This window comes from Anopheles arabiensis, chromosome 2 (assembly GCF_016920715.1).
Source record: "Anopheles arabiensis isolate DONGOLA chromosome 2, AaraD3, whole genome shotgun sequence".
Lineage (NCBI taxonomy): Eukaryota > Metazoa > Arthropoda > Insecta > Diptera > Culicidae > Anopheles > Anopheles arabiensis.
The window spans coordinates 54,463,274-54,476,570 of NC_053517.1; the positions used below are offsets into that span (position 1 = coordinate 54,463,274).

At 37.8% G+C, this 13,297-nt stretch overlaps 1 protein-coding gene across 13 annotated transcripts in view; it reads left to right on the forward strand.

The window, feature by feature from the left end:
* Positions 1–13,017, forward strand: part of LOC120907331 (mushroom body large-type Kenyon cell-specific protein 1-like) — a 112,817-nt gene extending 99,800 nt beyond the window's left edge. For all 13 annotated transcript variants that reach the window (XR_005740513.1, XM_040319061.1, XM_040319064.1 and 10 more), the window contains one exon: positions 1–13,017. This exon is cut by the window's left edge. The gene's annotated coding sequence lies outside the window, so the exon portion shown is untranslated.
* Positions 13,018–13,297: the final 280 nt, after the last annotated feature.

Sequence of the window (13,297 nt, forward strand, 5' to 3'; positions counted from 1 at the left end):
ATGCGCTAATACTATACGCGTAAATGTGCAACAATGGGATAGCAAAAGCGAGACAAAAAACAAACAAACAAACTCTTCGAATCGCATTTTACTTTTTCATTGTATTGCAAACGGATCCCAAGTGTCCTAGTTATGATTTGTATGGTTTGCAAATTATTCAATTTACTGTGTCCTAAGTTCACAAAACAACATCTTCCCTCTTCTTTTTTATCAAACGGACCAATAGTAACAGAGAGTATCACACAGCAGCAGCGATAATGCGGCTGTAACCAATAGGTAGAAACGTTCGAGCAAATTTCTTTGTTTCGGAGCAAGTTTCGTACAAAAACCCGGATTTCGGTCACGGAAACCACCACTGAATCAAACTTCAAACCTACGCAATAAAATAACAACAACAAGCAGAACACGGCTCTTAAGCAACAGCACTACTTATTGCAACAGAAAAACAAAAAACAAAACATTGCAAGGCAACAGTTAAACATATAAACACACATGCAACACACATTCAATACAGGAAATATTCGATTGTTTGTCGTACATTTTAAGCATATTTGTTCACTTTAGGAAACGTCACGTTTGAACAGTTCCAACAGTTTGGCAAATGTTTTACCAACCGGAAACAAAATAATACATCAAGAAAACTATCTGCAGAAGAAGCAAAACACACTCACAAGCAACAGTGTAGCACGGACAGTGAAACCCAGTAACAAACAGCAGACTGCAACGAGCACACAATAGAAGGCCCATTCATTATTCAGCAAGAGAAGAAAAAAAACGTACCAAAAATCTTACCAACAGCTACCATCAAAACTGAGATGGAACTCATACAACAGCTAAAGATCATTTCAGCAAGAGGAAACAAAAACAACTAAATAGCACCACCAGCATCACTACTACCATCCCTACCATCAGCAGTATAATGCCTCCATCAAATACCACCAAATATAATACAACTACATCATCGTAAAATACCAATCTTCCTATCCTCCGTACCACCATCTCCACCACTCCCACCAAACATCACCATTCAACACTACAAACTTCCCTGAAAACTAACCTATGCCGACAGTCGATTGGCACTGGGATACATCGCCGCCGATGTCGCGAATGCCACCATCAACTATGGACCGGCACGAGCAGTGCGTGCGATGTATCACAGTGTACACATATAAATAGAAGAGAAACAAAAAACTGACATACAGAAGAACCACCACTACAGAAAACAGCAATGAAATTACAATAGCGCTAATGCAATAGAACTAAACTCTACACACCTACACAACCCACTACTCACCCACTCATGCATACACGACCGCAAACGCCCAGCACGCTGGGTGACAATAGTCAAGTAAAATGGATTAATAATACCACAGGAAGACCAACACACTTCAAACTCCCAGTTACGGTTATAATTATTATTGCTACAGTCCGTGGGGAACAGAGAGACAATTGCGTAAAAGTTAAAGTCAATAGTCACCATATCACTCACTCACTCACTCTCTTTCTCTAACACACTACACACTCACTTACAAACTTACGATCTACTACCAATGCTCGGTTTAGTATACAATAGCCCGGCTACTGAGATTTGGTGGAGCTGTCGATGCAAGCGCACCGACAGACTCGGCCGACCATGTTATCGCTCACAACACACACACACATACATACTACTTACAGAAGCAGCAGCAGCAGCAGTAATCTTTATTGTACAATAGCCAGGATTGATGGATAAGCACTGACTTATCTCTTGTTCACATTTTCCACATCACAATACACACATACACACCGACACAAATATTACATACAATAATACAGCCGCGATCGGGCGCGGCAGCATAGCCCGTACGATCGTGTGCATTAATGTTTAAATTTTGTTACAGTTCTCTTACTAAGCAGTAATAATAACCGTAATGAACAGAAACAGAAAATAGAAATAGTAGAAGGAAAATACACAAAAAAATAAGCCATTCCAACACCCTCAAACACCCCCCAACCCAAATCCCCACAATTTCCTCCGCTGCGTTATGTCGTACTAAAAAAACAGAAACAGCTGATGATGATCCTCTAAATGACCACACTCTACCACAGTAACTCTCAGCAGCTCAGCAGCGATCAATCAATTCAATTCAATTACAAACCGCAGTTCTTACAATAGTTACAATAGTGAAACAATAAGAAGCAAACACAACTGTAAAGTCAATGTACAAACCATTACAAACAAACAATGAAAATGCTACGTTACAGTACATGTTCGTAAACAATATCAATACCAAATATCGGATGTTCCCCCGTGGGCAAGAAAAGCTGAACACTCCCGCCGTGTACTCCCGTTTTTCTCTCGGGTAAAACCAACTACCCACAGCCACTAAAATAGGAAAAATGAGGAATGGCATGAGCATTCAGCTAAAACAGAAATACAAAACCGCGCTACCTGTCTGCGGTGGACCATTCGATGCCAATAGAAAACAATAGAACCCCGTCGCTGAAGCAGAGCGAGAAACAATTAATTCACAGCATCAAGCCCACACACCCAAACACATACAAACTCACACTTAACACACATGTAATAGTGGCGCTGATGCAAATTAGGCGCATTTAAATAGAACACAGGTTCCAATAGTATAAACTGCAGGATGCAAATGCATAAGCAAAAAAAACCCATAAGTGAACCACCCGAAATCGGATAGTACACTCATCATTTCTTTATCATAATTCACAAACCTACACTTACAACTTCATACAACAGTTCAGTGCAACGAGTTGGATTAACGTAATCAAATTTAAATGATGTAATCCGTACAGGAACAGGCAAACAAATGCAGTGAAGAGATGTATGGCTTCCGCTGAGAAAAAAAGGGATAACAATATATAAAAACAAAACAGCAGCAAGCAGCAACAAACAATTGCAGCAGCAAATCAATAACAAGCAGATAGCAAGACATTTGCCAGTAAGCAGAGTGAAAACACCCAAGGTGAAAAGATCGTGCAAGATCGCGACGAATTGGGAGTAAAGAACAGTTTCACAGATGTCCAAAGAAGAACAAATTACTATCCTGTTTTCAATCTTTAGTTTCACTCACACAGCAGAAGAATAGTATGAATGAACCAAACTAACAGATAATAACAATGATCATCCCAAACTTGCCGCCGCAACCAATCATCGATCATCCTCGGCGCCAATGAGGATGCCGAAGGAACGTGAACGCATTTTTGTTTCTGTATTCCGCAAGTACATTTCGTCAAGAGGTTCTGTTTGCTTTACTTCTTAGTGATAGAAGCTTAGCTATAGCGCGTACGATGCATAAGCATACACTTTGCTTTGTAAGCAGGTTGAGGCAAATGAGCAGCGCAACCCAGAAGATGAAACTTATTTTACACCCTAGGTTTTATGAGCGCCGGCAAAGTGTTTTGCGACGTGTTTGAAATAATAGGCCAGCCGTTTCGTTAAGCCAGAGCGAAGGAAGCGACAGTGCTCCTTTTTCTCTGTAGCGTAAGACTAGTTAAATAGTTGTATAGCCGGAAGGGAAGGAAATATCCAAACATAAGAAATACGCCGGGCGAAATCCACCAGCAATTAAAATGAACGTTATTTGCACTGTCGTGCACACCACCGCAAACTGGTGGGGCGGGGGTGCGCGCAGTGCACAAGGATGCAGTGTTGTTGTATAATGCGTTTTTACTCTTAATTTAGTTAAGTTGTTTCCACAAACATCCCCTCCCCTCAATAATGCTGTTTTGCTAATGCAACGTTCGAACACATAAGCATTGTTGGTTGGGTTGTATCTGTTTTAGTAAGAAGAAAGCGCAGTGCGCCCCTCAACCCTCAATTCGATGGGTGATCGGGTTTCTGTTTCACCCGTCAGGCGGGGAGGGAACTGTAAACATGTGAGCAAATACAAATACACACAAACACACACACATAAAATACAGACCACACGAAATGAAATAATCTTGTAAAACCAAGACAGGCAAAACAAAGCGGAAGAAACACGCGAAGGAAACTTACAAAATGGCTGCCTAGGAAATAGAACATTACACTACAAAACTAGTTTACTTGCAAACGCATCAACATACAAATTCGATTCGATTAGCAATTAGCTCTTAAGCGAACAACAGTGAACAAAGACATGTACGTTTGGTTTTAAGTTGACGGTTGGCACAACAATACTTTATGTTTTTTGTTTGTTTTATGTTTAAACCGTCGGACATACACGATACGTCAAACCCTGTATGTATTGCCGAAAATGTCGAAAATGTCTTTTATTTACCCTCAATAAACTCACCGGAATAAGAACACACATTTCCTGACATTATCTGGAAAGAATCACAATCACGGTCGCGATCTTTTTTTTTTCACTTCAGCTAAGGAAGATAAACAATTGGAAATGAATTTCAACCCTCGAAACCCGCACGGGCAAAATGAACGTACCATCAAGGAAGCAACAAGATTGCATCAATTTCACCCGGTGTTTGTGTGTGCTTTCCATTGGTTTTCATTTCGTTGTACAATTTTGGACAAAATACCCACTGTTTATAGAGGCAAACAACAAAAAAAACGAATCAAACACAGACAAACAAACAAACGTATGAGACATGTTAAAAAATGCAACTACCAAGTATTTACCACCAAAAATGTGCCAGAACACACACACACACACACACACAAACACACACCGCAAATGCAAACATTTGATACAAGGCGCCTTTGTACCATATAGAACGCCGAGCACTAGTTGAAAAGTGTTAAAAGTTTCGAGTTTCTTGGTTAACTGTTCACTTTTACTTTGCTTCTCATTCACGATCGTATGGAAAGGTAAACTAGAACAATAAATTAGTCATCACAAAATTTTAACCATTTCAGTTATTTCACCAAACTTTCAAAATGCGTAATTTTACCTTAAATCCCCTGTTTAGAAGTGTTTGAACGGTCTGGCCTATTTCATTCATCCCAAACAAGCACGAACCAAAACCTGGCGAAAACAATCTTGAAGTACAGATTGTGCGATTAGTATAGTAGGAATAAACGAAATTTACCACTTTATAAAGAGTCAATGCCTTACAACAATGGAAGCAAGCAGTATCAAAAGGTGAATTCATTATTCTCGAACCGGTCAAAAGAAGGATTGTGATGATAGTGTGTGTAAAAATGGGAAGAATAACACAGTAAAATTTGTCTATCAATAAACATCAGAACACGTTAGAGCTCTAAATTGTGGATTTGTAGATCCATTTCCCGGCGCACTGCTTCGCGATAATGTGGAATTACGCTTATGAGCTTTGCAGTGAAGACATTCTGGCCAGAGATAGAGAGAGAGAGAAATAAAGAATAGTGTAAGCTGTGGTCTTTCAATTCATGTATAATATCAATGAGACGAAAGATTATGCCAGCCAGGGTACTATCCGGCTGCACAATTTCTTATGAATGTATAGCTGTTTAAATATACATGTTCGTGTTTGTGCGGTGTAATATTGTTGTTTTGCTGCGTGTGCATTTATTCTGTACAAAATGTTCACAATAAAGTATTTCATTTCGTGCCACTTGATTCTTGATTACGGAGATGGTTTGTTTGCCAAAAAAAAGAAGAAGCTTAAAGCACACACGTATTTCCCAGCATATGGGCTACAACCAAAACAGGTTTCAAGGATATGCTACCTTGCTGCAAGCTGTTTCGTTCTTTTAACAAACGATCCTCACGTGAAGGAATTGTCAAAAAAAGGCTCCAGTTTGTTGAAAACTATTTGTAGCCATTTTTGTAACCAAATTCAATCGATGAGCTTTATTTCTCGTGCGATCATTTAATCGATTTTCTGTTTTCAACACGTTCGAACCATCATTGGCAAAACTTATGATGCTACGATTTAAAATAAGGCATGGGAGAAGCAAATTTCAACAAAATTGTGATTTAAGCACTACGGAGTCAATAAGTTTGACACGTAAATGGTTACACGGGAAACACCACGAAGTAGACAAAATTCATTATATATTGGCAAGACTAAAACTGACGGAAAACGGGCTAAATTTCAACGTTGTTCAGTGAAGAAGGCCACAAAATTGTGATTAAATTTTACATTGCTTCGAGCATTCAGAATCGATAATCGGAATCAAAATTCAGACTAACTGAACTACAGTGTTCACACACACAACCGAGAGGTGCTAAAATAATTAGGAATTTGTAACAAAACTAAAACTGCATACTTTGTGATTGGATAGATTTTAGCGTTTATTTTCCAAATTGAAGCTATTGGGGATGCAACGACTCGTAATTAATGGCAAGCATGTTTGATAAACCTTAACAAATGGTGCTTGGCGAACATTTTACGAAGGACTCATTAGACGAGTCACCGACGCGTAACAGTAAGGTTAAATTCGCTTCACGTGTTGTTTCCTTTTGGATCATGAGCTTTGATTTTTGTAAATAGTAGACAAAGAACATGAACAACGTGCACACCCACTAACTCGGATGAGAAATTGTTATTTTGTTGTTATCATCTCTCTTCGGCATCAAATGTATGTGTGCGCCAGTTGTGCTTCTTTAGTGGACGATGGGTTATACGAAGAGACGAATTGTTTACATCGTTTAGAGAATGTTTATACCTTCTTTCCTCATTTCACATGGAAAAATGGCAGTAGAAAATTAAGCTTTTATACAACTTTTGGGCGACAACATGGCAAAATGTGTATCGATCGGTGTTGCATCGATGGCCAACTGAATCCAATGAATATTTACTCTCCAGTCCAAAAGAAATGCATTTACAAATCTAAATTTATTGCAACAATGCGATCATCTAACCATGTATCAACAAGAAGATGCGTTGAAAAAGCAACAAAAAAAACGTATAAAAACAGAGACTAACAAAACCATAACTGTAAAATTATATCTCCACTGGAAAAGGTATCGAATGACGGAAATCTGTAACATTTTACTTTATTTAATGTCTAAATGTGATATGTAGGATTATGTTCGATACAGGAAACATGTACCATCAAATAAACGATAACTCCTGTACGTAAATCGCCGTAAAGAGGGAACGAGGAAACATAGCAAATGAAGCAACAACAAAAAAACATTAAACCAAATGCATAAAACAATTTAAATGAAGTTTGAAAATAATTACAAAAACAAAACAAAATGGTACACAAAATTAATTCATTAATTCATACCGATGGGTTCAGCAAATGCAAATGCAAACGAAACAAATGCAACAAATAGTAAATTGAAGTAAGAACACGAACAAAATTCAAGCACATCTACCACAGTCACATGTATGGCAAGGTTTAAAAGCATTCAAACCCTAATTCAGTCAACCTCTTGGCTTGCACGAATGACATCCAAATCCAATTTGCATATGAAGTTCTTTTTTACATTAGAAACACCTTTTTTTATAAGCAGGATCGATATTTTCTTTCTTTCAACAGTCAATCAATCAATTAGAACAGGATATATAAATACGCACATAACAAAGAGCTGAATGCTTTAAAAAACACACAAGCAACGCCAGCAACGCAATAGAAAATAGCAGCCGAATAATACTACGCAGCAACAGAATACATACATAAATAATCAATGGAATTATTTTACTACTAATACTACCACCATTGCACAGTATAATAACTACAATAGCAGCAAACAACAGCTTAGAAATAAAATTCTTAAGTCACCGTTAGCACACAAAGCAAACACACAAAAACAACATACAAGCAAATTCAAGACGAAAAACAACTCAACTCACAGTAACAGTAACAGCAATCAACAACAAGAACAGATACCAGCAGATACAGCAATAGCAATATCAAGAACATAATGCATGGAGGAGTAGCGCATGAGGGGTTATTATTTCAGTTGGCATTTAGCATTTTATGCTTGTATAAATACCAATTCAATTTTCCACTCTACCAATCAACCAATCAAACGAAATCAGTACGTTAATGCATTTTTATTTTTCATATTCAATTGTTTCACTGCAATTAACTGAGACAGTTTGTAAGGCACATCGCGTTCAACTTCGCCAAAAACCAAGAAGATGGAATTTGCAATTCGGTGTGCTAATTATGATTTTGGATATGTCATTCCTTGAAAGCTATAACGAACGAAGGTTGATCAAGGCACTTTATGATGCTACGTGCCGAACAATGCATTCGATGAGTGTGCAAAGATATGCATTCCAGTAGAACTATGCGCGGGCCTATGGTTTACTTTCCGCAGCAGCACTTGCGCAGCTTTCTGCGCAATGAAATGCAAACCACCAAAACACATATACGTAGGGAATGTTCTTTATTTTGAGAAAAAAAAAATCCTGTTTACAGTAGGATGGTGAACATTTTAGTTCTGTTTTATGCCGGATCGTACTGTCAACGTCAGTGTTACAGATGTTTCTATTCTTGCGCATTTTTTTTTTATTGAGAATTATTTTACATATTTTATATCAATTCAACTTAAGTTTTAAGTTGTTGTTACACATTTACACATTTCCTTTAATCTGTTAGCAAACTATTATACTATTATGCCTATTTCTTAACCAACTGCTGTGTTTATATCGTTAATCGTTCTCTGTTACTTTCTCCCTAAATTACGAGTTTAGTTTTTTGCCATCTCTATTGAAATTTTATGAAACGAACCGCAATTTTATTTAGTAGTACGTTTTTGTGCTGCACATACAGCGGAAAAGACAGGTTTGCAAACAAACAAAAAACAACAGAATCTTGCAGTTATTTCTATTGAATGCACTGCAAAAACCCAACGCTGACCAGTGGAGTGGTGGTACAGGAGAGGCAGAGCTTGGTTAACATGTCTTTCCGAAATATTACCAACATCGTGCTGCTAAAATGTAAACCAACAAATAAGTTATGCTTCTGTGGCATTCGTAGATGTGTGACGTATATAAAAAGAATGTTTTTTTGGGTACACATTTGCGTGTGCACCACACATCCACCCAAATATCGGAATTTGCAACATGCACAAGAAAACTCGTTGGTGCACGTGGAAGAGGAAAAATATTTAAAACGGACACAGATCTAAATGTACATTACAGAATAAGACACACCAACACACATACACCCACAGCAATAGCCATAATCAATACAATGTCACACTTTAATAATTATAAAAATCAACACCCAACTACATACAAAGTAAGCAGATAAAAGCGATTAGGAACCAGCCACGGTACACACAGCATAATAACAAGAATTAAACAGAAAACAAAAAGCTTCAACTATCCGTGAGTCGAAACATAGTTCTAACAAAGCGTGGTACCAACAGCCAGAAATTAGAAGTCTAAAATTGGCTAAACATGCGCTATGTTGGTGCGCGGTGCATCAAAATGCATTCGGTGAGCTTTGAAAACGAGCAAATCTATCTGTTGAAAAGCGTGTTACACATTTACCCGTACATAGAACACATTTTGTCTGCAATGTCTGCAATAAGCAGGCGTTGAAAGGCTCTTGCAGCAAATCTTGTAAATACAGCCCAACAACCGAGCATCACAATCCGTTCTCTACGCGAAACGGTAGAAAGCGCTTGAAACTACAGAGAAAGAAAAGAAAAGAAAGGAACACTGGGCGAGGTTTAGCAACCAACTCAATAGAATTAATCTTGCAGTAAACAGAAGAAGAAGTAAAAAAAACAAACCTTCAACCATCTCTAATAATACACGATGTACACACAGGCACACACACACACAGAGTGATGGTTATACCAAACGAGCAAACGATGGCACGAAGGATCAACAGCCACCCGATAGACAGAATTATCTTCATGCAAACAGGATCAGAATTAGGTTTTCCGATACCAGTACAGGTACATGGTGAAGTTAGTTTTTATTCCTTCTTTTTTACTAACAGTCCAACAGGTTCAATATCAACTCCACGATCACAGCTCAACATGCAACAGCGTACGAGCGAATAGGCAAAGTAAATGCAATCACACGCGAAGGTACACAACGCAAGTTAGATCGTTTAGTAGTGCCAGTTATTAAAGAGAATCGATAGCTGCTTCGACAACAAGTCGAAAGTAATGGCTCATCATGTTTCATCATATTTTCTCAAGCCACGGGAAGGTTAAGTTCTGCAAGAAGGTAACAGAAAGGATACAAGATTTTATACGATTTTATACTGTAAGCATTAGTTGATCTACTTCAGTTTGACACGGGGTATATAAGCTAAAGGCATTAAGGTTAGTTTTATGTTTATTATTATTATTATTCGGTTAAGTTGTACAATACACACAAGCTTGAAAGATAGCCAATGTAGCAGCAACAGCAAAGCGTTTAGATTCTAACTGGAAGATCTTTCACGGGGAATGTGAGCTCCCGGACATGCGTTCGGTTATGAGCTCCTTTCACTTCTTTACTTAAGCATTAGCTTTAAATATTCAACCTTACTGAAGCCAATGGTTACATTGTAAGTTTATGTTCAACGGTCTATTCGCATCCATTCAGATTCAGAAAACGGTACAATGAGCTTAGGTAGAGTCGATTTAAATTTTTATGTTTGGGATATGTTTTGATGTACATTTTAACTTAAGTTAACATAGTTTAACGTAGGACCTTTTGCTTACTAAGAACAGGTGTTGGTAGGCAAATTTAAAGTTTCTACTTAAGAGATTATTGCGATAAGAGCAGATTTTAAGGTAAACGGTTTATATTGTCTGAATGAGCACTTTCGAGAGTATCAACATCAGCAAATTGCCAACAATTGCGAACAACTCACGATTGCATTTACTTTACCGCTTTACTCGTCCCTGTGCGTGCAACCAAGATCAACCAGCCGGTGAAATAGCAAAAACAGCAGCCGAAACAGAATCAAGCAGAAATAATAGAATAACTCCAACCCAATCAATACAATTGCAATAGAGGATTCCGCAATTACAACACAGCGGTTCTAAAATCTAACCCCATTGCCACCCGCAATTTACCAAACCCATTTTACTCTAATCACAACATGCAACATGTAACAATAGCCCAAACAGGTTAAAAAACTCAATTCGTTTCGAACTCTTTGGTTGTACGATTTACACTAAAACACAACAAACACCTGCATCGATCGTATCGATTGCTGTGACCACGATCCCGTTCGAATACCGTTTGGCTCGATTGTTTAGGCAAACCGCAAGATGAAGCGCAAGTAAAATCAGCTGGCAAGATTGTCACTACATCTTTAACAGCTAAACTTAAAAGGAAACAAAAATTAAACAAAGACTGAACAAACAAACAAACAAACCATCAAATCATCCTTAACTGACGAAATGAAACGGGAAAGTTGTACATGTAGTTGAACGTAGGGAAACATTTTCCACCCAAAAAAATGGCAAATGATTTATAGTATTATCCTCTACCCCTTAAAGATTAACCCGCCATGAGCATTGTTTCAAAATCAGTTGGGCACTAGAGACCAACAGCGATTGTTTAATTTTGTTGCTTTTAAAAAAAGGGATAAAACATGCTCCGATGAGTAAAACACAGCCACCAACAACTACTACACGAATGATAAAGTGTTAGAAAATGTTTTTTTTACCGCTGAGGTACATCATTCAGAAAGAGGGATTTCAAAGAAATTCGCATGTGCAAACATTATGTAAACCGAGAGAAAATGAACAAAACCTGTTTTGGGACCAAAATCACCTCCAGAATCAGCATTCCGAAAATTCCATATCCAGTTTCAGAAACTGAAAATTACAATCTAACTTACACCCGTGAGTTTTCCAGCAGGAACAAATCATTTCATCAACGCCTCATCGGAGGGCGCGATCATACTGATCTGTTGAAAATGGGGTAATGGAAGGCTTGAAACAAAAGCAAAACAAAAAACTGTGCGTATATATATGTGTATATCGGCAAAGGTAGCCAAAGATATCCGAGATATCGTTGCCTTTTCGTTTACGATACGAAGGTACGCTTACATCTGTAAAAGAAATATTGAAAGTTAAAAAAAAAGAAGATAAACCCGCAATCTTTGGAGCAAGTGTGCGGGTAAAGTATCTGTATCGAAAGAGTATGTAATTTGTATTGAACAAAAAAATGTGTACGTTTCGACATGAGAGTAAAGAAAACAAAAGAAACAAACAAACAAAAAATATAGAAAATTGCTAAGCAAGCAAAAACAAAAAGAAAATAAAATAACATTTCGTCCGGCAATGCAACAAAAAATGGATACATTCTTATTAGCCAAAATTGTAATGAAAAAAAGGAGCGATATTTAAGACGCAAAACTAAAAATTTCAAACAAATAACGGCTCCAAACATGTACACGGTGCGTTCGAAGTTCGGACAGAATCTGTCAAATCAAAAGGAAAACCTCCCCCCCGTATAAAGAAGTGCGAGAGACTGTGCAGGCTTTTTGCTAAAAAATGGAACACGAGTAAATCAAACCAAACATGTTGAAATGCATATTAAACGTTGTGGGATTGTTATTAAAAAAGAGAGAAGAACAAAAAAACAGATAGTACAGATGCATCATATGCAGCAACAGTGAGAGTAGCTGACGTACATAAGTAAGGAAAATCGAACGAAGGTGTAACACACTAGCGCTAACCACTAGTGCGAAAGGAATATTGTTTAGTGAATGAAAACAATATCCGAAAAATGTGGTAGGTTTTTGTGTGTGTGTTTTGAACACCAGCGTCGATCTGCAGCGATCCATAGAGCTGCATTTTGATCTGCCTACTAACCACGAACCTGTCAACCCAAAAACGGTTCGACCGCAAAGGCGCCTGTAACACTGAACAAAGTAAATCGTTCTTTAAAGATAAAATAAGCCAGAGATTAGTGCGGAAAACACCGAATGCAAATGAAAATGGAGAAAAAAGTAAAACCCAACACACGTATACACTCACACACACACAGACACACACTCACACATGCATACATACACAGATGAATAGTGTATTTCAAGAAACCGTAAACACTGAAGGGAGAAATTATATAATAAACAAGAAAATAATTATTGTAATATATTTATAATGTGAATTTGGAATATAACCAGTATTTATTATACTGTAATAAAAATATATTTAAAACGTACGTAATATCTTGAAAGAATTAACCACCTATCGTGATTCTGGTTCAACTACTTTTGCAATGGTAAGTTATCCTTCATCTATTGCAGTGCCGGGCTTACATAACGGTAGGTAGACTAAGCTTCAGTATCATGAAGTCCGTTTCGTGTTCTCTGTTAGTTTTCCGTAGTATGTTGATACGTGGAGCTGGTGTCCGGATAGGAGATGAATACCAGAATTATCCGTCAGAGGGGCTTCGTATCCCATCCCATTTCAGATCCTGGCATGTGCTGATGATATAGAAT